Source organism: Lactuca sativa, chromosome 8, assembly GCF_002870075.4.
Source record: "Lactuca sativa cultivar Salinas chromosome 8, Lsat_Salinas_v11, whole genome shotgun sequence".
NCBI classification, from domain to species: domain Eukaryota; kingdom Viridiplantae; phylum Streptophyta; class Magnoliopsida; order Asterales; family Asteraceae; genus Lactuca; species Lactuca sativa.
Genome location: NC_056630.2, coordinates 277,002,090 through 277,025,208, shown reverse-complemented (window position 1 = coordinate 277,025,208; position 23,119 = coordinate 277,002,090). Strand labels below are relative to the sequence as shown.

Below are 23,119 nucleotides of genomic sequence, written 5' to 3'. Positions count from 1 at the left end.
ATTTTGTGGTTCACTTATCTTGATCAGTCGACACAAGAGACCCATATTATGGGTCGTGACTTTCCTACGTGAAACCAAATCCAGGAAGAAGATGATTGACTTTCCAAATCCTGCGTGAGATAGTGTATGAGAGAGGAAGAGGAAAAATATATTTGGGGTTTTCTTTATTTTTGAGTCGTAGTGGCGAGGAAGAAGATGATGTGGGTGATTGTTTGGTCGAAACTTATTAACCGGATTTCATTTGAAGCTAGAATGATCCAACAATGGTAAAAAGAAAACGGTGAAGAAGACACAGGGATTGTTTTTTTGCAGATGGGGTCACAAATCAGGAGAGAGAGAGAGAGAGAGAGAGAGAGAGAGAGAGAGGGGTAGGGCCCTTTAATTAAATAATTATATTTTTTTTCTTTTTTTTTTAAATAGAGAAAACCTCATAAATGGTCCCTGTGTATTGAAATGACGAAAATGCCCCTCACTTAACGGTAGAAAGCTGACGGAGTTAGGCGGAAGGACCATTTGTTAAAAGTTTTGAAACTATAGGGACCATCTGTGAGATTTTTTGAACTTAAGGACTAAACTTGATATTTTCGGATACCATAGGGACCATGTTTGAAGTTTTGTCTAAAGGAAATTTATTTTTGATGATATTTTCGCTAATGATATGTTGATTTCTATAAGTAAGGAAGCGGCAAAAACTAAGATCATGATTTACGAAACAAGAGATAAATTGGAAGAGAAAAACACTAGGATTGAAGGCTTAGAGTTAAAAATCACAAATGTCATTATAGCATGTTGATTAAGCAAATAAAAATTTATCGCAACATTGCTAAACATCTGTATGGGAAATTAAATGAAATTTATCATTCATCTGACGTATGCAAGGAATAGCATATTAAGTTACTCCTGTTTTATAAATTTCAAACATGAATTAGTTTATGAAACTACTTTTGATTGTGAGAGTAAAGTAGTTAAATACGACCAAGTTCCTAATTATTCTTATGCTTATGGTGTTGTTAATATCAATGATTGCTTAGATGTTGATGATTTGGTTAATATTATGAATGGTACCTTGTCTAAAAACGAACAAGTAAAGATTTAAAAAAAAAATGAGAATTCGACACATGGTACTCAACAAATTTTTGCTGATATCGAAGATGATTCTGATAATATCAATGAAATTGAGGAAGAGGAATGTGTTGATTGCACAAAATTGTCAGTCATTAATATCAGTTAGTTAGCTAAAAGCAAAGAAAATGATGATTCAAAAATGAAGCTAAACGATGATTCATCTTTTTCAACCAGCATTGGTGTTTCTTAAGAGCCAGTTTTCGAAGACATAACGAATAATGAAAGTGAAAGTGATGAAGATTCATCTGAAAAAGAAATTCCTCAAGTTGTAAGTATTTGAGGATTCTGAGGAATTCACGAAAGTTTTGAAAGATAAAGGAAAACATTTTCTTGAAACAAACTCAGTTCGTTATCCAACATTCATTAAAGGACTTCCAAACCAAGTTTTCGTTACAAAAGGAAATGAGGATAATGCCAATCCTAAATTCAATAAATTATTAAAAGAAGATAATTCAAAAGTGACTGATGAAGGTTTTTATTCTAATCAAATGTTGAGGAAACTAATCTTAATCAAGGGTTAAAAACTTTCCAACGTCAAAAGAGTAAAAAAAATCTTTTCCTAAAGAAAACAAAAATAACAAAAATGGTGTTTGGGTTGTGAAAATTGTCAAGACTGATGTCGAAGGCGAAGCAGAGAAAAGTAATGGTGATGAAAAGACTGTTTTAGAAGACGAAATTTCTAAAAATAAAGCTTATTGGAATAAAAGAAGAGATTTTCAAAAAGAAAAGAAACCGAAACAAAAATCGCCACAAACTCAGGAAAAGAAGTTTTCACAAAAACCTAAAACTCAAGTTCCAAAAGAACCTTCGAACGTTTATCCCAAAGTTGTTAACAACAAGGTTGATAACAAGAATCAAAATGATTTTTCTCGACAGACGAATGTTGATCAAAGTTCAAAAATGAAACAAGATCAAAAAGAGCAAAATCATGTTCAAAGAAATGCTCAAAAGAATTTTTCACAAAATCAAAATGGTTTTCAACATAAATCTCATTTTGGATATCAAAATTGTTTCAGCAAAAATCACACAAAACTTTTTCACAAATGAGTTTTTCAAAACCAACAAATGTTTTAAAGAAAAATGTACCATTCAAACTTGTTGGTCCGTGTTTTCCAAATCTAGATTCAAGGCATAAATCGAATGTTTCATTTGTCAAGGGAAAAAATGAAATGAAAAGTTCCAGTCACTGGTTTGAGGAAAAAGAAAGCAATTTCAATCGAATAAGTATTCTCAAGAACAAGTCAAAAAGGTTTATGAGAATTACTTGAATGATTTGATGAGTGGAAGTACTTCATCCCAATAATTAGTGTCAAAAATGTCAAAATGGCAAAAAGTTAAAACAAAAAAAAGTTGATTTTCTAAGAAAGAGGATGAAAAAAAGAGAAAATCAAAGTTGAAACTTTGAAAATGAATGATTATATTTTTGTGCCCAAAACTTACGAAATTGATTTAATTGACAAAATCAAAACAAAAGTCGTAGTTTGATTTTTAATTCGTCACTGCACATAATTTTTCACACTAATATCCAATGACCCAAAAAGTCTTGGGGACCTAAATCTCATTGAATAATCATAGGTATTATGTGATGAGCAATATAACGAAAACTGGTATATCAATAGTGTTTGCTCGTGTCAGAAGGAAGGAGAATCTGAGTGATTTTAGGAAGTTGAATAATGCATGAGTTGTGAAGTTTGGGAATAACCAAAACTGTAAAGTGAAAGGATATGAGAAAGTTACGAATGGGAAGTATATCGATAGTGGTTGCTCGCATCACATGATAGAAAGGAAGGAGAATCTGACAGATTTTAGGAAGATGAATAATGCATGAGTTGTGAAGTTTGAGAATAACCAAAAGTGTAAAGTGAAAGGATATGGGAAAGTTACGAATGGGAAGTTTACTGTGAACAGAGTCGCTTATTTCGAAGGTTAGAAGCACAACCTTATAAGTGTAGCTCAACTCGTTGTTGGTATTGAGAACCAAGTTCTTTTTGAGGTGGAAGGAAGCGTGATATCGAACAAAGCTACAAAGGAAGTCTTGTTAAGTTGAAGAGGAAAGGTGATATTTTCACTCTAGACATAAAACCAATAGTTGGAATTCCTTCTGTTTTCTTTCTATCAAAGGCTACTTCTGACCTCGGTTGGCTTTGGCATCGAATACTTTTGATGGGTTTTGAGCATTACAACATTCCTATAGTGCACATGCAACCCTATTTGCTTTGGATCTAAGTTTTTCTCTATTAAAAATACAACTATGAACACCAAAGCAATAATCCTATATACTAGCATACAACTTCGAAATTGACATATGAAATAGGATTAGATGATTACCTCACTTGTTAGCTCCCCAAGTGTTGCACCTCTAATGGAGTCACAAACAATCATTGCAAAGGATAACTTGGAGAGATGTGGGAAATCGGCTAGGGCAACTCTTATGATGCATAGGGCTAGAATTCATATGTAAAGGGTCTTTATATAGTTGTGGTTGCTAGGGTTTTCAGGTGGAAACCCTAATTCCTTGCTTAAGGCTTAAGCAGCCCATGGACTCCCTCTTTAGAGCCCTTGGATGAAATCTATAGGGCTTCCCTATAGGATTTCGTCCACTCCACTCTATAGAGTCCATCAGCCCAGTTATGCAACTGCCAATGATTTGCACGAAAGTCCCTCAATTATTAATTAGTTCCTTTATTCCCAAAATTAATATCAAATTAACTTATGATTAATTACTAATTAATAATATGAATTCCAAATAATATATCAATCTTGTACTCCCTCCGTCCCAAATTAATAGTCCACTTTTGACTTTTAAAGTCTTTTTTCTTCAACTTTGACCTTAAATATTTTTATTTGTGTTATATATTACTTGATAAAACTTATAACAATGAAAACACATTTAAAATACAATCCATTCATATATTTTGCATCGAGTATTATCTATCAAACACATAAATATTTAAGGTCAAAGTTGAAGAAAAAAGACTTCAAACATCAAAAGTAGACTATCCATTTGGGACGGAGGTAGTAATATATTAATAAAATCATTTTGAGCACTAATTTATTATTTATATAATAAATCCTACTCTCTCTCCACCTCTCATCCTATCAAGTTGCATGAGTGAAGGCAACCTAAAAGGACAATGCTCATAATCAAATCAAGTACATACCAAATACAGTTATGAGCTTAAACACCTAATCCAACAGTCTCCTACTTGGATAAGTCTAATGACTATTATTGCAAGTATGACTTCAAAATATGATTAGCCATCGTAGCTTTCAAAAGCCGCCATCAAACTCTGATCTTATCAGTGACGCGTCCTTTAGATAAGTGATCAAATATTACTCCGTTCTACAAGATATTGTATGGACATAAGACATGGATTATAATCATTCTCTTTGTCCAAGATTTGTTTCCCGATTTCCGATTTCTGATGATTGACTCAGACTACAATTAAACAGATCAACTTAGTCCAGGCTTAACCGAACGCTTAGGTTATCATCACTAAATCATCGATGGGCCCACATATATCACTTTTATCCCATTAAGGGTAAAAGGAACGGATAAACTTTGACTCATATGCTTGTCATATTTACTCATCAAATCACACACAACAATATGTTTTATAACATCAAGTTACTAATGTTTTACGTATTATCAATGCACAACCGACTTGTAAACAACAATTATATGTCTCCGTTTCAAGAATATAAGATATTATCGTCTTACGATCACTCGTGATAAAATCCATGAAGTGATTCAAATAAGCGTGGGTTTAATCCAATACTCAAATTCTTATTTTAGAAGTACTCATGAACACTGCAGCAAACTTGTGCTATGTCTAAGCTCTTGGACAATCTATAGTCGGCTTCATGACAATCTTACCTCATTACTTACTTCCAAAGTATGATCGACTGTAGACGTTTGAATAATCTTATTATTCGGGAAGTAAGACATGTGAAGTGAAACACAAGAATAACCTAATCCAATATGGTCTCAAAACTTTCGAATATAAATAAAACACTTATTATTTAATCACCATATTAATTAGACCTTACTCATTGTATACTGTTTCGACTAATCAACTCAATACTTGAACTAAATCAATAGTTATCACATGCTCCAAGCATGAACACTATGCTTATCTATGGTCCTTCCTTTGTGAAATAGATCAATTGAACACATTTCCAATGATGCTCATTTCACAATTCCATATCCTTATAACAAGTGTAAGAATACCAAATTCTTGCCACTACCAGAATGTGTTAGATTCTAAACTATTATGCAATGATCCTTTTGTAATTTCAAGGCAAAGTCACAGAGACTTTGCCAATTACAAAGCATTCCACTAGGAAATGTTACAAGACAATTTCTCGACAATGAAGTCTCACATTCAAGGTACATTCCTTGAACATCCTTCTTACATAAAAGTTTCTAACTTACACATAGATTCTTAATATCCAACTCTTATTATGGAAACATTTCCATAATTGTCATATAACAATCCATTCTTAATAGAATCCTATCTATTCAGAATTATATCAATATGGTCCATCCATTACTATACTTCCAACTGTCCCAAGCAACTAATCCTTGGTAACCTTAGATTGTCATTGACAGTTGTTTAATAACTTTAGTCATATCCGGTTCTGGTCCTTCACTTGACTCACATACATATGTGAATAAGGAACGAGTCCTGATTTTCCAAGGATCAAGATTTTCATACATCATATAATTCAAATTGTATGATTCCAACTTTCTGTCCATTTGAAGCTTGGGTGATGAGAATCTTTCCTCACTTGGTAAATTATGACACTACCACAAATCATACAACTAAGAATCAAATCTATTTTCAACAATGCTAATAATAGAAATATGTATATAAACAACAACTTTCCATAAATGCCATTTCAAGGAACCATAAAGTAAATAAAAACAATTTTATTAATAATGTGCGGAAAATTTGTCCTTACAGTGCAAATACATATGAAAATTGTGTTTCTAAATATTCCTAAGCAATCTATCATAACTCCTAGTAGTAGCTCAAAATATCTGATCATCGAACCATGCGATCGGAATCCACTTCTTCATGATCAGACTCAGTTTGATTTTTCCTTTAAGCTTCCTTCTTTCTCTTTGATTTTGCAAAACATCAAAGTGTAACTTTACATCATGTAATAAGAATCTATAAATAGAAACTTAATATAGTTAGATAGTGAATGTTCCTGATGTAGACTCATACAATTTGACTTTACCATCTCTTAGATCTCTTAGGTAGTCAGGACAGCTTCGCTTCCAATGTCCCTTCAAATGACAATAGAAACAGATGGATTCTTTCGCATCGGCGCATGATATTATCCCAGAATGTACTGGCCTTTCTCTTAAAATCAAACCTTTTGACTTTGGCCAATTTCTCTCCCTTAGGAGAAGAAATCATTTTTGGACTATCACGGTTGTCCATGGAAACTTGGGAGGTAGATCTTCCAATCAAATTTGCTTTACCAATGCACTAAATCATTACTGATTCAACAACAATTAGCAAATACGTTAGATCGATGAGGGTCACATCGTGGTCTATCATATAGTAATCTTTAACGAACTCACTATACGACTCGGGAAGCGATTGAAGAACCAAATAACCAGCCAACTTCCTCGGAACAGCGACACCCAACATTCCCAGTCTGTCAATGTGCAGATTCATTTTCAAAACGTATGCACATACAGGACTTCCATCTTGATGTTTGCATGCCAATAGGGCTTGAGTGACCTTGAACTTTTCAAGTCGACAAAAATGTGGGTTAGGGAGAATCATGGGAGGAGATCGAGGAAGGGAAATATTATTTCCAGTTCCACCAATGCACGAAGAACGGATTAATCTTTCACCTCTATCAACACGTGGAATATCATCTTCATGAGGAAAGCTTTTTCCAAAAAGATAAGGAAGACCATGGTAGCCAGAAATAGACATCTATAAAAGGATAAAATTCAAGATAGTTGATCCAATCGTTAATATAACACCCAAATGAAATATTAAGGATAGGACCCAACACAATAATTTACAATTCAGGAGAGTGATGCCGTAATCCAATTGCAAGTTATTTGAAGGTAGGTAAATGACGATTTACCAATTCCACCACGAAAAAAAATAACGAATTAGGTTTTAGATTAAATTCCTAGATCTTTTGAGATTCATTGAACTTTTCAATGGCATTTTTAATCTCGATTATGCCTTTCAAGTTTGTGACTGAGATACCGAGGATCACAAACAATGTGTGAATAACCATGCAAATTAGCTTGGCACTCTCGAGTCAATTACCACCTAATCAATGTGTCGGTTAACCACACACGCTCCATTGATCTATGATAATTCTCGAGCTACCCTTTGCCACCCTTGATAGTCCAAGTTAGTGTGCCAGTTATGTAACGTCCCAAAAATCACGACTGGAAATTTTCTTTAAACATTACTAAAACCATATTTATAAAAGCCATGTCATAGTTCATAACATACATTCAGAGTATAAATTCAAAACATATTCTCATTATCAGAGTAAAACATCCCAGGCTCTCTAATTAATGGTATGTGCCATGCGATCACCCCGAGCTCTTCCCTCCGCTACCGGAAGTACCTGAAACCAAAACTGAAAACCGTAAGCACGAATCTTAGTGAGTTCCCTAACCTACCACATACCCTGCACAAACACATATAGCACATACTGGACCATGCCCATTATTTCGGGCCTCGCCCCCTACCTCAGGCCTTGCCCGCTACAACGGCCCTGTCGCTCCAGGCCCCGCTTGGCTTCGACCACGCTCGGATACAAATCTGTTTCTTTTAGGCCCTGCCTGTCTCTAGGTCCCGCCCGCTAACCACATAATACAAAATAACATATAAGACACAACTGAACATACCCTACTGTATTCTTGTCCTAAAGCCTCTCTTGTCTTTGGCCTCGTCCCTATCCTGTTACTAATGAGTCATGAAACACCGTCCAAGCTCCTACTGTAAGTGAGATACGGAACCCCCGCCCACACTCACTCCATACCTATCTCGGGCCTCGCCTGATATGGGCTTATTTAGTCATAGAAACCATTCATTATCTTATTAATTATTGTTGATTTTATATCATTTTATGGACAAAAGGTACTTAATTAGCTTAATATTTCAATTTCAGCAACAAAAGACATGCTTGGGTGAAAAAGGAAGAGGATTGAGTGATTGGAATCTTGGAGATTGAAGACTGAAGAAAGAAGGATGTTGCTGGACAGCTTGACCCCTCGTCAGTGTTTTGGCCATATCTCATGAACCGTAACTCCGATTGACGAGACTCAAAATGTTCTGAAAACTAGACACAATTTCGGACGACTTTCGTGTTTTGAGAAAATGTTGATCCCGGAAAAACTCGACGAGTTGGGCCTAAACTCGACGAATTTTGTCAGAATGTTCCAGATTCGAAGATGCCTTGCCGTACACGCTGTATACGCGGATTATCGAAAAAACTCGACGAGTTTTCACCAAAAACTCGTCGAGTTGACGCTGTTTTCAAAATTTATAGATAGAAAGGCTTCTCATTCGAACCCTAAATTTTTGTGGAGGCTAGCCGCGACTTTTGAAGACTAGAAGGGTTCTTGGAGCTACTATTTTCGAGATTGCAACATAAGAGACAATTTAGAAGAGAATCAAAGGCAAATAATCATTCTTGTTTTCTTAATCTTTGTTTTGAACCATGTTTGAATCATTAGATTTTGATTTTAGGTTATTACTTGCTGTAGATATGAGCTAAAAGCTTTTTACTTCTGTTTGGATGAGATAATCTTATGAACATGGTTTGATTGAGTGGTTGAATTGATATTAATTTGGTTATTCATCTTGTTAAGCTTATTAAAGATCCTTATGTATTGATAATAAATGTTTTTAGTTAACAAATAAGTGATTGAGTTGCATGAATATCTTCTTAATTACTTGATTCATATAGTTTTATGAATATAAGATTGTATGCCTAGGAATAGTGAATATGAAACTAGGGTTAACTATAAAATATGTAAATCAATGTGTGAGCATGTGTGATGAACAACCATACATGAATTGATTGAATTAAACCAATTTGATTAATTATTATTATAAGTCTTACTTGATACGAACTGAACACTAGGAAACTTGTTAATTTAATCACTTGATCACTGTTTGAATTAACTTGTCTACTAAAGGATTGGTAATAATGAACATGAACCCAATCACATTAGGAATCGGTAACCATTGACATATTAATTCATTGCACCTGCCACGAAATCAACCATAGGAATAAGTGAATCGAATCTAAGCAGAAGTCTCTTTTATCATTGAATCTAGTTATCCTTTCTTGTTCTTCACTACAAGAAAAAGAGCCTTTTACGACGCGCAAACCACGACACTCATTGATTTATATTACGCAAAAGAGAGTGACAGTAACAATGTGTCATCTGTTCAAAAAATTTAAGGATTTAGGTCACGCATTATTGTGTGCCGTTAAATTAGTGTCTCATGTAAAAAAAATAAAAAACACGGAGGGCACTTTATGTAAAATATGCGTCCTCTATGAATGTCGTTTTATATTTTTTAAGAAACGCGCGTCTCTCTTCTGAGAGGGAAAATGAAATCCCCAAAAATATTAAACGCCGCTTTCTTCTCCTACGTTTGTTCCGATGATCTGTTCTCTAATATCTCCATTCCTTCGTCTCCACCCCTCACCCACCTCCACTACCTCCAACCCACACCAACTCTTCAGGCCTGCACGACGACGATGTATCGGCCTTATCGACTAACACTTCATCCATCATCACCATTTGCAGCTCTCTCACACTGTCCTCACTGTTAAACCTTACAAAATCCTTATATAACTTTCCGATAACAATCAAATTCCGGCGCTCTGTGACTATCGCCGTGAGCAAAAACCTTATTTCGAGTCCCTGTGTGTATATTTTGGTACAGAACTCGAAGGAGGAAGTACGAGTGGCTCTGGACCAAAAACCTAATTTCAGAAGCAAAAACCTAATTTCGAGTCAATGGCCTCTCGATCTCTGGTTCATTATCGCGGTTAGTTTCGTTCCTAAGTACTACCTAATAGATTTAATTGCCGCTTAAAATTTTATTGTCTTGAACGATTACAACTTTTCTTGAGATATATCGTGTTTATTTCGATTTTGTGTAATTTACTGAATCCCAATCTCGATGATTCAAGAGTATTTGATATTTCGAGTAAGGGCTATGCGATTATGGACCTTGTGGAAAACCTGCTCTCTCTTTTTTTGTGATTTAGGTCAAACTTTTGTTAAATTTAGGTTTATTTATTTATTTAGGGGAGCCGGTGAGTACATTTCATCTGATAAATCACATGTCCACCAGATCTCTATGGTTCAGTGGGCTATGAGGCTTCCCACTAGACATTGCTTTGAAATCACAAACTCGGATTCCCAAAATTATGACCAAAATGACGGAATACCAGAAAATGGAGCAATTGTTTGTGTGGGTGATGATGAATTTCAATCTGATCCATCTTCTTCCCCAGATCATGATTCGATTCTTTTACCAAAAGAATTAGAGGGTCTTCATGAAAAATACTCAGCCACTTGTAGATTGTTTTAGTATCGAGAGCTTCTATCAACAACATCAAACTTCATACCCGGTTTGTGTTCTATTTGTTATCTTGAAATAATATTTATGTGGATTATCATTGCTGATTTACTTTTCTTGAACCTTTTCAGAGAACATGATAGGAAAAGGAGGGAATAGTAAGGTATCCCACCAGACCAACAGAGATTAATTTTTGCTGGAAAGCAATTAGAAGATGGCAGAACTCTTGCTGATTACAACATCCAGAAGGAATCCACGCTTCATTTGGTTCTTAGACTCAGGGGAGGAACTATGATCAAGGTCAAGACTCTGACTGGAAAAGAAATTGAAATTGATATTGAACCAACTGATTCCATTGATCAGATCAAGGAAAGAGTTGAAGAGAAGGAAGGAATTCCTCCAGTTCAACAGAGGTTTGCCACTTTCTTTCATTATCTTCGAATTGTATTGAAGGCAATATGTGTAAACATAACTTGTTTTGCTGAAGTAACGAATTAATCATAAAGACATGATATGATGATTTACACCCTTTAACAAGAATCATTTGCTTATTTTTTATACTTTTATACAAATGGCTGATTTAAAATAAGTTGTAACAGATTGGTTGCTGTTTTTATCTTTGTAGTAAATATAAAAAAATCAATAAAAGTAGATTGCTATTTCTTATGATTAGCACTTAATAATATGACATGAAATCTTTTGTAGGCTGATCTATGCTGGGAAACAGCTTGCAGATGATAAGACTGCAAAAGACTACAATATTGAGGGGGGTTCTGTTCTTCATCTTGTTCTTGCACTAAGAGGTGGTGGTAAGTGATAAGTGGTAAGTGGTAAGTGGTAACAATCAAGAAAGACTACATGTTTACCAAAGTTTAGTAATGAAACTATGTATATGGCTGCATACCTTAGTCTCATTTGGCTTTTTTATATTTTTATTTTATGAGCATTTATTTGCACTTGATGTCATTTGAAAACAAATTGAGCTTTTATCCTATATCTTTGCTATATTTTGTTAAATTGTGAAGTTTATTGGTGAGTATATAACTAATGTTGCAAATAATTTTTAATCACATAACTTTTAATATTTTCTAATAATATTTTTTTTGTGATAATAGGATGATTGCTCATGCTACAGAGTTACTGACACCTGGCAATATTCAAGTAGAAATTCTTTTAAAAGAAGAAAGACATAATGTTCAATTACTTTTGTACTGTAAACAGAATATTGAGATATGTCGTTTATATAATCTTGATAGTGTAAGTCCAAATGATATGAAGGTAATTTTATTAAATCAATGTTTTCTATAAATGTTTTATTGAATAATTGATTATAACAGAATGAGATATTACATATTAATTAACAAATTGCTATAATGCATCACTGGAAGCATGGTAGAAAAGGTTCCGGAATCTTCTAGCTACAACAAGCTCATGATGAAGTTCGCCTTAATAGAAATGCTCAGAAGTTGTTTGACTTTGTTGGAAAGTTAATCTCTGATGAATATATCTTTTACAAGGGTAACAATTAAGTGTCATAATATATATTTTCTCATTAAGCTCTCAATGGGATTCTAACGGTTTTTATATCAATTGTTTGTAGGAGAAAAAAACATGGTAGATTTAAATTTTGGTCCCAGCTCTTGGAGACTCTTCCTCTTCCAAATGTAAGCAAACAATTATCATTCAGTCTTTTACATATAAATGATAATTATAATTTATAAATTAAAAACTTGATTATTTAATTTTTTTTTGTTTTTTAGATCAAATGGATATGCCCTACTTCACCTTCTCAACCATTAACCTTATTCGGCGGCTTTCCCACAACTGCATGTATGATTTAAATTTTGACAACACTATTTTTTTTATTATCATAATGTGAAATTGTATCCCTAAGGGTAAATATGTAAAATGTAATTATGTATGATGGATTTTAGGGTTTGATGTAAGTGACCTATCTGAAGATGCACATCAAGATGTAGAATCAATGGATGCTTCTGCAGCACATGTATTGAGTCTCTTATCTACTGAGCCTCCTAATAGTAAGTTTCAAAATTAATTTACTTTTATCTACTTTGGATAAATTCAAGAAATGTTTGACTTCTTTTTGTAGTCAAACTTGGTGTAGGAGGGTTTAGTATGGGAGCAGCAACTGCTTTATATTCTGCAACATGTTTTTCACATGGAAAATTTGGAAATGGAAACTCATACTCTACTCATTTGGATGCAATTGTTGGCCTTAGTGGTTGGCTTCCATGTGCAAAGTTTGACTCTCTTCACCATTTTACCTTTTTACCCCTCTTACTTAAACCACATTGCTATTTTTAATAACAATTTATCTTTAAAAAATATCTCTAGGGATCTGAGTAACAAGGTGGAAGGGGAGGAAGCTGCAAATCGTGCTTCATCCTTGCCTATTTTACTTTGTCATGGCAAAGGTAAATATTTTAAAAACTTGATTATTTAGTGTTTCTGTGCGTCTCCCCTGTCATTTAAGGGACTCACTGCTTCATGAAATAGAACTCGGCATTCTTAAGGTTTTAGAAAATAAAGAGATCGAGAAAATGATTCTCTCAGATATTTTCTGCAGATGTGCTTTTTTGTCAAATTTCCTGTATGGTTCGTATGTTACAAGGTATTTTTATTCTCTAATCTTGGTGATTTTTATTTAAAATATAAAAGGAAATTTTACCAAATCATTTTGTTGCATTAGGTTGAAAGAAGAAAAATTTCTTTCTTCTCCAAAGTTGGTCAGTACATGTTAGAAATGTTGAGTCATGCTGTTTCAGTGATTGAAAAACGTTCCAGTGATATTTTTATTTAAAATATAAAAGGAAATTTTACCAAATCATTTACTTTATATTCTTTATTATTGCTTGCAGTGAATGTGTTGGAATTGGAATTGGCTAGCATATTTGGCGGATTGTTGGTGATTAGTCATAATGTAAGTAATAAGTTGCATATTAGTGTATATGTATGTATTTTGCTTTGATGTTGTTTGTTTACAATTACAACTTTGGGACCTGAGAAACGAAGGCAGATGATCTTCTTCTTCAGAAGAGGATCGATACCAACAACTTTTGGGGCGAAGAGAGGATTTCCCGCTTCACATGTTGGTTTCTCTGTTATCGTACCTGGTGTTTGGGTTCCTTCCACCGGTTGTATCTGGGTTTTCATTCCGTGAGAGCAACGACAAAATCAGGGCTACCTCCTAAACATGTTGAAAATCAGGGCTACCTCTTAAACATGTTGAGAGGTATTAATGACCCCCTCAATTTATAATCAAATCAAGTTTCTTTTGAATCATAGTGTGACTTGAGTTGTGTTTTAATTTATGTTTATCATTTAGGTTTGTATTTGCGGTTCAAGTTTTGGTGATTCTCACTAATGTTTCAGGAATTTGCCAAACACTGATGGTATAGAACCCTTTAATCTTGAATTTTCTCTTGTGTAGTAAGATTTATATGAACATTAAAGTTACATGTTTTGTGCCAAATTTTGAAGTTGAATAGCATTCCTGAAAGATATTGTTATAAAGAAGAGGGAAAAATGCTTCAATCAAGTAAATGTATTCCTGAACAGTTAATATTTGTCATTGAACTGTAGGTAGACTCGTTTGCTTACCTACCTCCTAACTCAAAGAATCACTTTGAGAGTTATGAATCTTCTACACTTGTTGTATTTGAAAAAAGGTATGTTATTCCTTCTCTTTATTTCATCCTGCATCTGTGTGTGTTATCAATTAACCACAAGGGCTAAACAGTAATTTAACTTTTGTGTAGGTATGCTTACCTAGAAGATCATATTCCCGAGCCAATTGTTGGCTCCACCAATTAGCAGCCACTTCTTGATACCCCTGGAGACGTATGTACTTTTTTAACAATCAACCTAGTAGAATAAGAGTCCACTTTTTTACTATTAATTTTTTTACTGTTTCCATATTAGGTATTCCATATTAATTTTTTTAACAATCAACCTAGAATAAGACATCACTGCCCTTTTGAGTCTCAAGAAAATGCAAAACCCTGCAGTGACACTGTTACCTTTTGGTTTACCAATCCAATCTACATGTCACATTCCTTAGTAACTGATTCACTAGGATCCATCAAAGGCTCTATCTTTCTGCTGAAGAGAACCGTCCCCTTTGATTACTGATAAATTGATGGTCATTCATATTTTCTTTATCTATCCCCTCAAAATGAAATGTATCTCAATTATTGCAGTTTCAAACTGAGAAGAAGCATTCAGATTGTCTGGATGTCTTAAGCGAGACACATAACAGAGCCTCAGATCAAAAGATCCAGATTGGTGCTGATCTGGGTGATGGTTACACAAAGCACATTTTTAGAGGCTAGATGCAAGTAGTCTCTCTCTTTCTCTATCTCCTTTTTTTTTTAAATAAATTTGGTTCTCATTGTTGGCTTCCGAATAGCTTTTATTAATCCTTGTAGCTAATTAAACATTAAATTAATTATGCAGGTTTTGAAGTTTTTGATGGAAAAGAATAGTGTTAATGCTCTTCATAGAAAAGTATGTTGGTATTTTAGGAAATTTGGCTAATAATTTAGTTAATTATATAAAAAATATTGAAATCTTACATTTGTCTACTATTGGAATGATTATTTGTAGTATTACATTTGTCTACTATTCGAATGATTATTTGTATAACATTAACTTTTGTGTAATGCATTGTATTATTTGTATATGGTATTTTATTTTCCATTATGTGACATAAAATGCAAATTTAATATGAAAATAAGTAAATCCATAAGAAATTTTTTTTTTAAATTTAAAATTACGATACGCAAAAATGTGTGTCATCTTCATTTATGACATGACCTTTCTTGACAGGGGCTTTCTTGATACGCATTGCGTGTCATTAACACGCGCGTCGTAAAGTTACGACACGCAAATGCGTGTCGTCTTCCTTTATGACAGGGCCTTCCTTGATACGCATTGCGTGTCGTAACCGCGCGTCGTAAATGCGCGTCGTAAATGCACGTCGTAAATGCGTGTCGTCTCTCTTTATGACAGGGCCTTCCTTGACACGCATTTGCGCGTCGTCTGAGCGTTTTACGACGCGCAATGAGCGTCGTAAAAGGCCTTTTTTCTTGTAGTGCTTCTTAGTTTTTAACTGTCTTTGTTTGAAACTTAATTGATTGATTAACTTTCTAGTCTTGCAAAACTAGAGAAATCCCCTCTTTTATTAATTGTTTTTAATTAGGTAATACTAGTACTTAATTTGATTGTTACCGTTCCCTGTGTTTGATACCCTACTTGCTTAAACTATACTATTAATCGATAGGTTCACTGCCTTTCGTGTGTTTAATTTGTGTTTGAAGTAATAGGATTAAAACTAGTGCGTTTTACACACATCAAGTTTTTGGCGGCGTTGCTGGGGAACGGTTCTAATACTTAATTTTATTTGCTAGTGTTATCGATCCTTTGTGTGATATTAATATCATATAAAGTTACACGTTTTCTGAATTAATTTTTTATTATCGTATTATGTATTTTCCAAATGTCGATGCTTTTGATGCTTTTCTTGAGGAGGTAGTACAGGAAATTGAGCAAGAAGATGAGGAATATGACTTAGATGATGATTTGAAGGAATTTGGAAGATGGTTAGATAAAATCTTGCCTAATGAAAAAGAGCAATCTGAGTTACAAGAGCTAGAGTTAAAAGATGAAGAATTTAATCCAGAAAGAGATTTGGAGGAGCTGGAAAGATTGCTAGCAGAAGGGTCAGATGAAGAACACGAACAAGCTGTGTTGCAGGAACCAAGCTGTGGTTTGACCATTATCACGACATGGCCCCCTATTCTCCCAGATTGTGTTTCAAAGCATGGGGTGACGACTCCAACTTCGGAGAAAGTTCTGAAACGCGATCCATTTCTGATTAGTATCCAACCGGTCCCAACCCTTATCAAGATTCTTGGGTTTTATATATTCAAGCTCATTTGGCCAATTATAGAAGCAAATAGCCAAATTTTACAAATTGGTCCACCAAAGAAGATATTCAATGAAAGGGATGGATTGGCATTGAGTTTATTGGAATTTTATTAAGTTGAGAGTCCAGTTAAAGACTCGCACAAAAAGAAGCGGTTGCGGGAGGCAACCCGTCATTAGAGTTTGCTTTTCTTTTTCTTTCTAAACTTCTAGTATTTAGGGGTAATTTAGGATTTTTTTTAGATGTTTTTATTATTATTATTACTTGGTATTTGTTTTTGATCTTGCAGAAGTTAGGGTGAGAGTTGATGAATTAATTAAAAGCGCGAGAGAAATAAAGTGAGGGGTCGAGTCTAGACGAGAAGATTTGAAGATTTTAGTGATGGTATGAGTCTAATGCTTAAAATGGTCAAAAAGGAGTCTCGTCACTGAAGAGTATAAGGAGATCATTTTCCGAACATTTCCAAGATCTTTTTCCTCTATATTTTGGAGCATAACCACATGAGAATTGACACCCAAGACATGGATGAGCTGTTCCCATGTCTAAAGTCAGCTGGAGATGGAGCTAAATTGAAGAATATCAATCTCGAAACTTCTATCCCAGGGGAGTCTGTTCCAATTCTCTCTTTACTTTTGTGTTCTTTAACTGTTTTAACATGCAACGGGGACATTGCATAACTTAAGTGTGGGGTAGGGGTTGATTACATTTAGTCAAATTAGAATCCTTGCTTGGTTTGAAAAAAAAAATGCATAAAAAGTACTAGGTTAATTTAGAAAATTATGGTAAAAGCAATTAGGATTCCATGCTAGTATTGTGTTTGATGATTTTATGAGGACCCAAATGTTTAGTTGAGCCAATATACGTTATAGTGCATTTGTAGCCCCCTTTATTCCAGTAAAATCGTGGGACAAAAACACAACCTCGCTTAGTTTGAGGATCGCAACATGTTTAGCATCGTGTACCAGAAATGTATCCAAGAGAGCTTAAGTAGTCATTGCACACTAGACTAATGCCTTTAACCAATAAAGGATGAAGTTAAATTCCCTTGCTTAAGCATATGTTTTTCTAGGTTTTTAGTTTTGAGTGGAAAAAGTGTGTTGAAAAAAAAAGAGAGAGAGAGAGAGAGAGAGAGAAAAAGAAAAAAAAAAGAAAAAAAATGAAATAAAAAGAGTGATGAAATGTTTGAATAAAGAATCTATAAAGCTATGAAGACAAAGAAGAATACATTGAAGAAAAGCTACAAAGTATAAAAGATTCAATCAAAAGTAGTATTTATTTTTATTGTAATTTTCTTTTCTAGGTTATTTTATCATATGTATGCTTGGGATTTAACCAAAAATGACTTGAGGTTAAGAAAGTTTTATGGGGATGGATTCGGAGGGATGCATAAAATGAGCAATGTTCAAAAGAAGTGGGCGAGTGTTTATGAGGATTGTAAGTATTTAGAATTGAGGGGGGTCCTTAGGAAAAATTTTAGACACAAATGCATGCGTTGCGGTCTTAGCATAATGGCTGGGTTCGATTGGGATTGTCTTATGCTATATTAGCGTGCTAAAATTTGGTTTTGCTTGGGGGCAAGCAAAAGTCAAGTGTGGGGTATTTTGATATGGGCTTATTTAGTCATAGAAATCATTCATTATCTTATTAATTATTGTTGATTTTATATCATTTTATGGAAAAAAGGTACTTAATTAGCATAATATTTCAATTTCAGCAATAAAATACATGCTCGGGTGAAAAAGGAAGAGGATTGAGTGATTGGAAGCTTGGAGATTGAAGACTGAAGAAAGAAGGATGTTGCTGGACAGCTTGACCCCTCGTCAGTGTTTTGGCCATATCTCATGAACCGTAACTCCGATTGACGAGATTCAAAATGTTCTGAAAACTAGACACAATTTCGGATGACTTTCGTGTTTTGAGAAAATGTTGATCCCGGAAAAACTCGACGATTTGGGCCTAAACTCGACGAATTTTGTCAAAATGTTCCAGATTCGAAGATGCCTTGCCGTACACGCTGTATACGCGGATTATCGAAAAAACTCGACGACTTTTTGGTGAAAACTCGTCGAGTTGACGCTGTTTTCAGAATTTATATATAGAAAGGCTTCTCATTCGAACCCTAACTTTTTGTGGAGGCTAGCTGCGACTTTTGAAGACTAGAAGGGTTCTTGGAGCTACTATTTTCGAGATTGCAACATAAGAGACAATTTAGAAGAGAATCAAAGGCAAATAATCATTCTTCTTTTCTTAATCTTTGTTTTGAACCATGTTTGAATCATTAGATTTTGATTTTAGGTTATTACTTGTTGTAGATATGAGCTAAAAGCTTTTGACTTCTGTTTGGATGAGATAATCTTATGAACATGGTTTGATTGAGTGGTTGAATTGATATTAATTTGGTTATTCATCTTGTTAAGCTTATTAAAGATCCTTATGTATTGATAACAAATGTTTTTAGTTAACAAATAAGTGATTGAATTGCATGAATATCTTCTTGATTACTTGATTCATATAGTTTTATGAATATAAGATTGTATGCCTAGGAATAGTGAATATGAAACTAGGGTTAACTATAAAATATGTAAATCAATGTGTGAGCATGTGTGATGAACAACCATACATGAATTGATTGAATTAAACCAATTTGATTAATTATTATTATAAGTCTTACTTGATACGAACTGAACACTAGGAAACTTGTTAATTTAATCACTTGATCACTGTTTGAATTAACTTGTCTACTAAAGGATTGGTAATAATGAACATGAACCCAATCACATTAGGAATCGGTAACCATTGACATATTAATTCATTGCACCTGCCACAAAATCAACCATAGGAATAAGTGAATCGAATCTAAGCAGAAGTCTCTTTTATCATTGAATCTAGTTGTCCTTTCTTGTTCTTCTTAGTTGTTAATTGTCTTTGTTTGAAAGTCAATTGATTGATTAAGTTTCTAGTCTTGCAAAACTAGAGAAATCCCCTCTTTTATTAATTGTTTTTAATTAGGTAATACTAGTACTTAATTTGATTGTTACCGTTCCCTGTGTTCGATACCCTACTTGCTTAAACTATACTATTAATCGATAGGTTCACTGCCTTTCGTGTGTTTAATTTGTGTTTGAAGTAATAGGATTAAAACTAGTGTGTTTTACACACATCAAGTTTTTGGCGGCGTTGCTGGGGAACGGTTCTAATACTTAATTTTATTTGCTAGTGTTATCGATCCTTTGTGTGATATTAATATCATATAAAGTTACACGTTTTCTGAATTAATTTTTTATTATCGTATTATGTATTTTCCAAATGTCGATGCTTTTGATGCTTTTCTTGAGGAGGTAGTACAGGAAATTGAGCAAGAAGATGAGGAATATGACTTAGATGATGATTTGAAGGAATTTGGAAGATGGTTAGATAACATCTTGCCTAATGAAAAAGAGCAATCTGAGTTACAAGAGCTAGAGTTAAAAGATGAAGAATTTAATCCAGAAAGAGATTTGGAGGAGCTGGAAAGATTGCTAGCAGAAGGGTCAGATGAAGAACACGAACAAGCTGTGTTGCAGGAACCAAGCTGTGGTTTGACCATTATCACGACATGGCCCCCTATTCTCCCAGATTGTGTTTCAAAGCATGGGGTGACGACTCCAACTTCGGAGAAAGTTCTGAAACGCGATCCATTTCTGATTAGTATCCAACCGGTCCCAACCCTTATCAAGATTCTTAGGTTTTATATATTCAAGCTCGTTTGGCCAATTATAGAAGCAAATAGCCAAATTTTACAAATTGGTCCACCAAAGAAGATATTCAATGAAAGGGATGGATTGGCATTGAGTTTATTGGAATTTTATTAAGTTGAGAGTCCAGCTAAAGACTCGCACAAAAAGAAGCGGTTGCGGGAGGCAACCCGTCATTAGAGTTTGCTTTTCTTTTTCTTTCTAAACTTCTAGTATTTAGGGGTAATTTAGGATTTTTTTAGATGTTTTTATTATTATAGTTTTAATTCTCTCTTTACTTCTATGTCTAAAGTCAGCTGAAGATGGAGCTAAATTGAAGAATATCAATCTCGCAACTTCTATCCTAGGGGAGTATGTTCCAATTCTCTCTTTACTTTTGTGTTCTTTAATTGTTTTAACATGCAACGGGGACATTGCATAACTTAAGTGTGGGGTAGGGGGTTGATTACATTTAGTTAAATTAGAATCCTTGCTTGGTTTGAAAAAAAAAATTGCATAAAAAGTACTAGGTTAATTTAGAAAATTATGGTAAAAGCAATTAGGATTCCATGCTAGTATTGTGTTTGATGATTTTATGAGGACCCAAATGTTTAGTTGAGCCAATATACGTTATAGTGCATTTGTGGCCCCCTTTATTCTAGTGAAATCGTGGGGCAAAAACACAACCTCGCTTAGTTTGAGGATCGCAACATGTTTAGCATCGTGTACCAGAAATGTATCCAAGAGAGCTTAAATAGTCATTGCACACTAGACTAATGCCTTTAACCAATAAAGGATGAAGTTAAATTCCCTTGCTTAAGCATATGTTTTTCTAGGTTTTTAGCTTTGAGTGGAAAAAGTGTGTTGAAAAAGAGAGAGAGAGAGAGAGAGAGAGAGAGAGAAAGAAAAAAAAAGAAAAAATATTGAAATAAAAAGAGTGATGAAATGTTTGAATAAAGAATCTATAAAGCTAGGAAGACAAAGAAGAATACATTGAAGAAAAGCTACAAAGTATAAAAGATTCAATCAAAAGTTGTTCCCAATCAAATTAATTGTCTTTGTTTGAAAGTTAATTGACTGATTAAGTTTCTAGTCTTGCAAAACTAGAGAAACCCCCTCTTTTATTAATTGTTTTTAATTAGGTAATACTAGTACTTAATTTGATTGTTACCAATCCCTGTGTTCGATACCCTACTTGCTTAAACTATACTATTAATAGATAGGTTCACCGCCTTCCGGATGAACCGAGACCACCCTGGTCCCTACTAATCTATCAATATCTGGATTACCGGACTCCTACCGGTCGCTAGTCCCATCATAATCTCTCAGTCGCTTCAAGCGACTTCCGAAGAAACTTCGGCCACCTAATACTGCTCTATCTACCCTGCCACTCTGGAGCAACAAGTCCTGGGATCCTCGGTCCCCTAACTTGACCTTAAGGTCCTTACCAAGTGCCACCTATGCTACTAAAACCCACGGGTCTCACCCGACTATACTACCGAGCAACCCTGCTCTTAGGTCTCACCTATACGGCTACTCACATACGGGCCTCGCCCACGGGTCTCACCCGACTACATCCTGGAGCGGCCTCTCCCAAGGCCTCACCTTTCCAGGGCTATGCAGGCTAGTTCCATACTATTCTCATCAACTACCCATTCCTGATCCTTACCTTGATCACTAGGATGTAAGGGCCTCGCCCAAACTCCACTAACTAGGAGATAGGGCCCCCCGCCCACTCTCCGCTAACTAAGCTGCTAGGGAATGCTACAGCTTACCCATAGTTTTATAACACCTTCCATGCTAGCTGACTGCTGGTGAATGCTACGGCTACCCCATAGTCTTACAACACCTTCCACCACTGGCGTGCTGATAGAAAAATGTTGCGGCTCTCCCGCCGGTCCACCATGCTCTACATGCTGTCTCTGCCCCTGACTACTAACACAAAAGCATCCCATGCCAACCGATCTCAAAATCCTCATTCCAACTCTCTCAAGTCCTATGGGCGATCCTCCAACCCGAATTCCAAACCAGATACTAACCTTCTTGATTACATGATCTAACTGTTGGGAAGTTTCTCAAACTCCCAACGCTGTACTCCTCAATCCATCAATCATTGTGCTACTTCCTTTCCTTCTCATAGGTCATGTACTCATTTTGGATCTGCGTGCTCTTACTCTTGTACACTCGGAGGGTTCTCCCCCACTTTGATCCTGCTTATACCTTGCTGCTCAATGCTTGAGAGAAATTCCCAATCTTCTCTACTATACCGTAGTCAATCTGCTGAAAATCCCAAGCTTGCCACAGCTAGGGTTCTAACTAATCCATCACTCAATAACACCTTCCTGAATCCAACGGACCACTACTGAGTTCCATACAAGCATGCTATAGTTACTACATCCTAAGTAACCTGCTTCCATAGGGCACAACCCCCTAGCTACCATTTTATTATCCAAGGTATGCAGATGGCATATAACTGCAACGTCTGGAGCTGCTCGCGTCTCCATGGTAGTCATCTAAAAAACCCTGCCTCCTACCGCAGGCGCCTCTGCTCGGCCCTGATGGCCATCTATGATCCTCAGAGTTGCAGGGACAGGTGGTATCACCCGTCCTGCCGGAAGCAAACTAGGACACTAGGCCTTCTTGTGGCCCCGCTGACTGTAGTGGAAACATATCAGGTTTGATCCCTGTGTGGTGGTAGCAGTCCAATCTCTGCTAGAATGACCAGTCCGACCGCA

At 35.2% G+C, this 23,119-nt stretch overlaps 1 pseudogene; it reads left to right on the top strand.

Annotated features, from left to right (window-relative positions):
* Nucleotides 1–10,581: 10,581 nt before the first annotated feature.
* LOC128127982 (ubiquitin-NEDD8-like protein RUB2) lies at nucleotides 10,582–11,741 on the top strand (annotated as a pseudogene).
* Nucleotides 11,742–23,119: the final 11,378 nt, after the last annotated feature.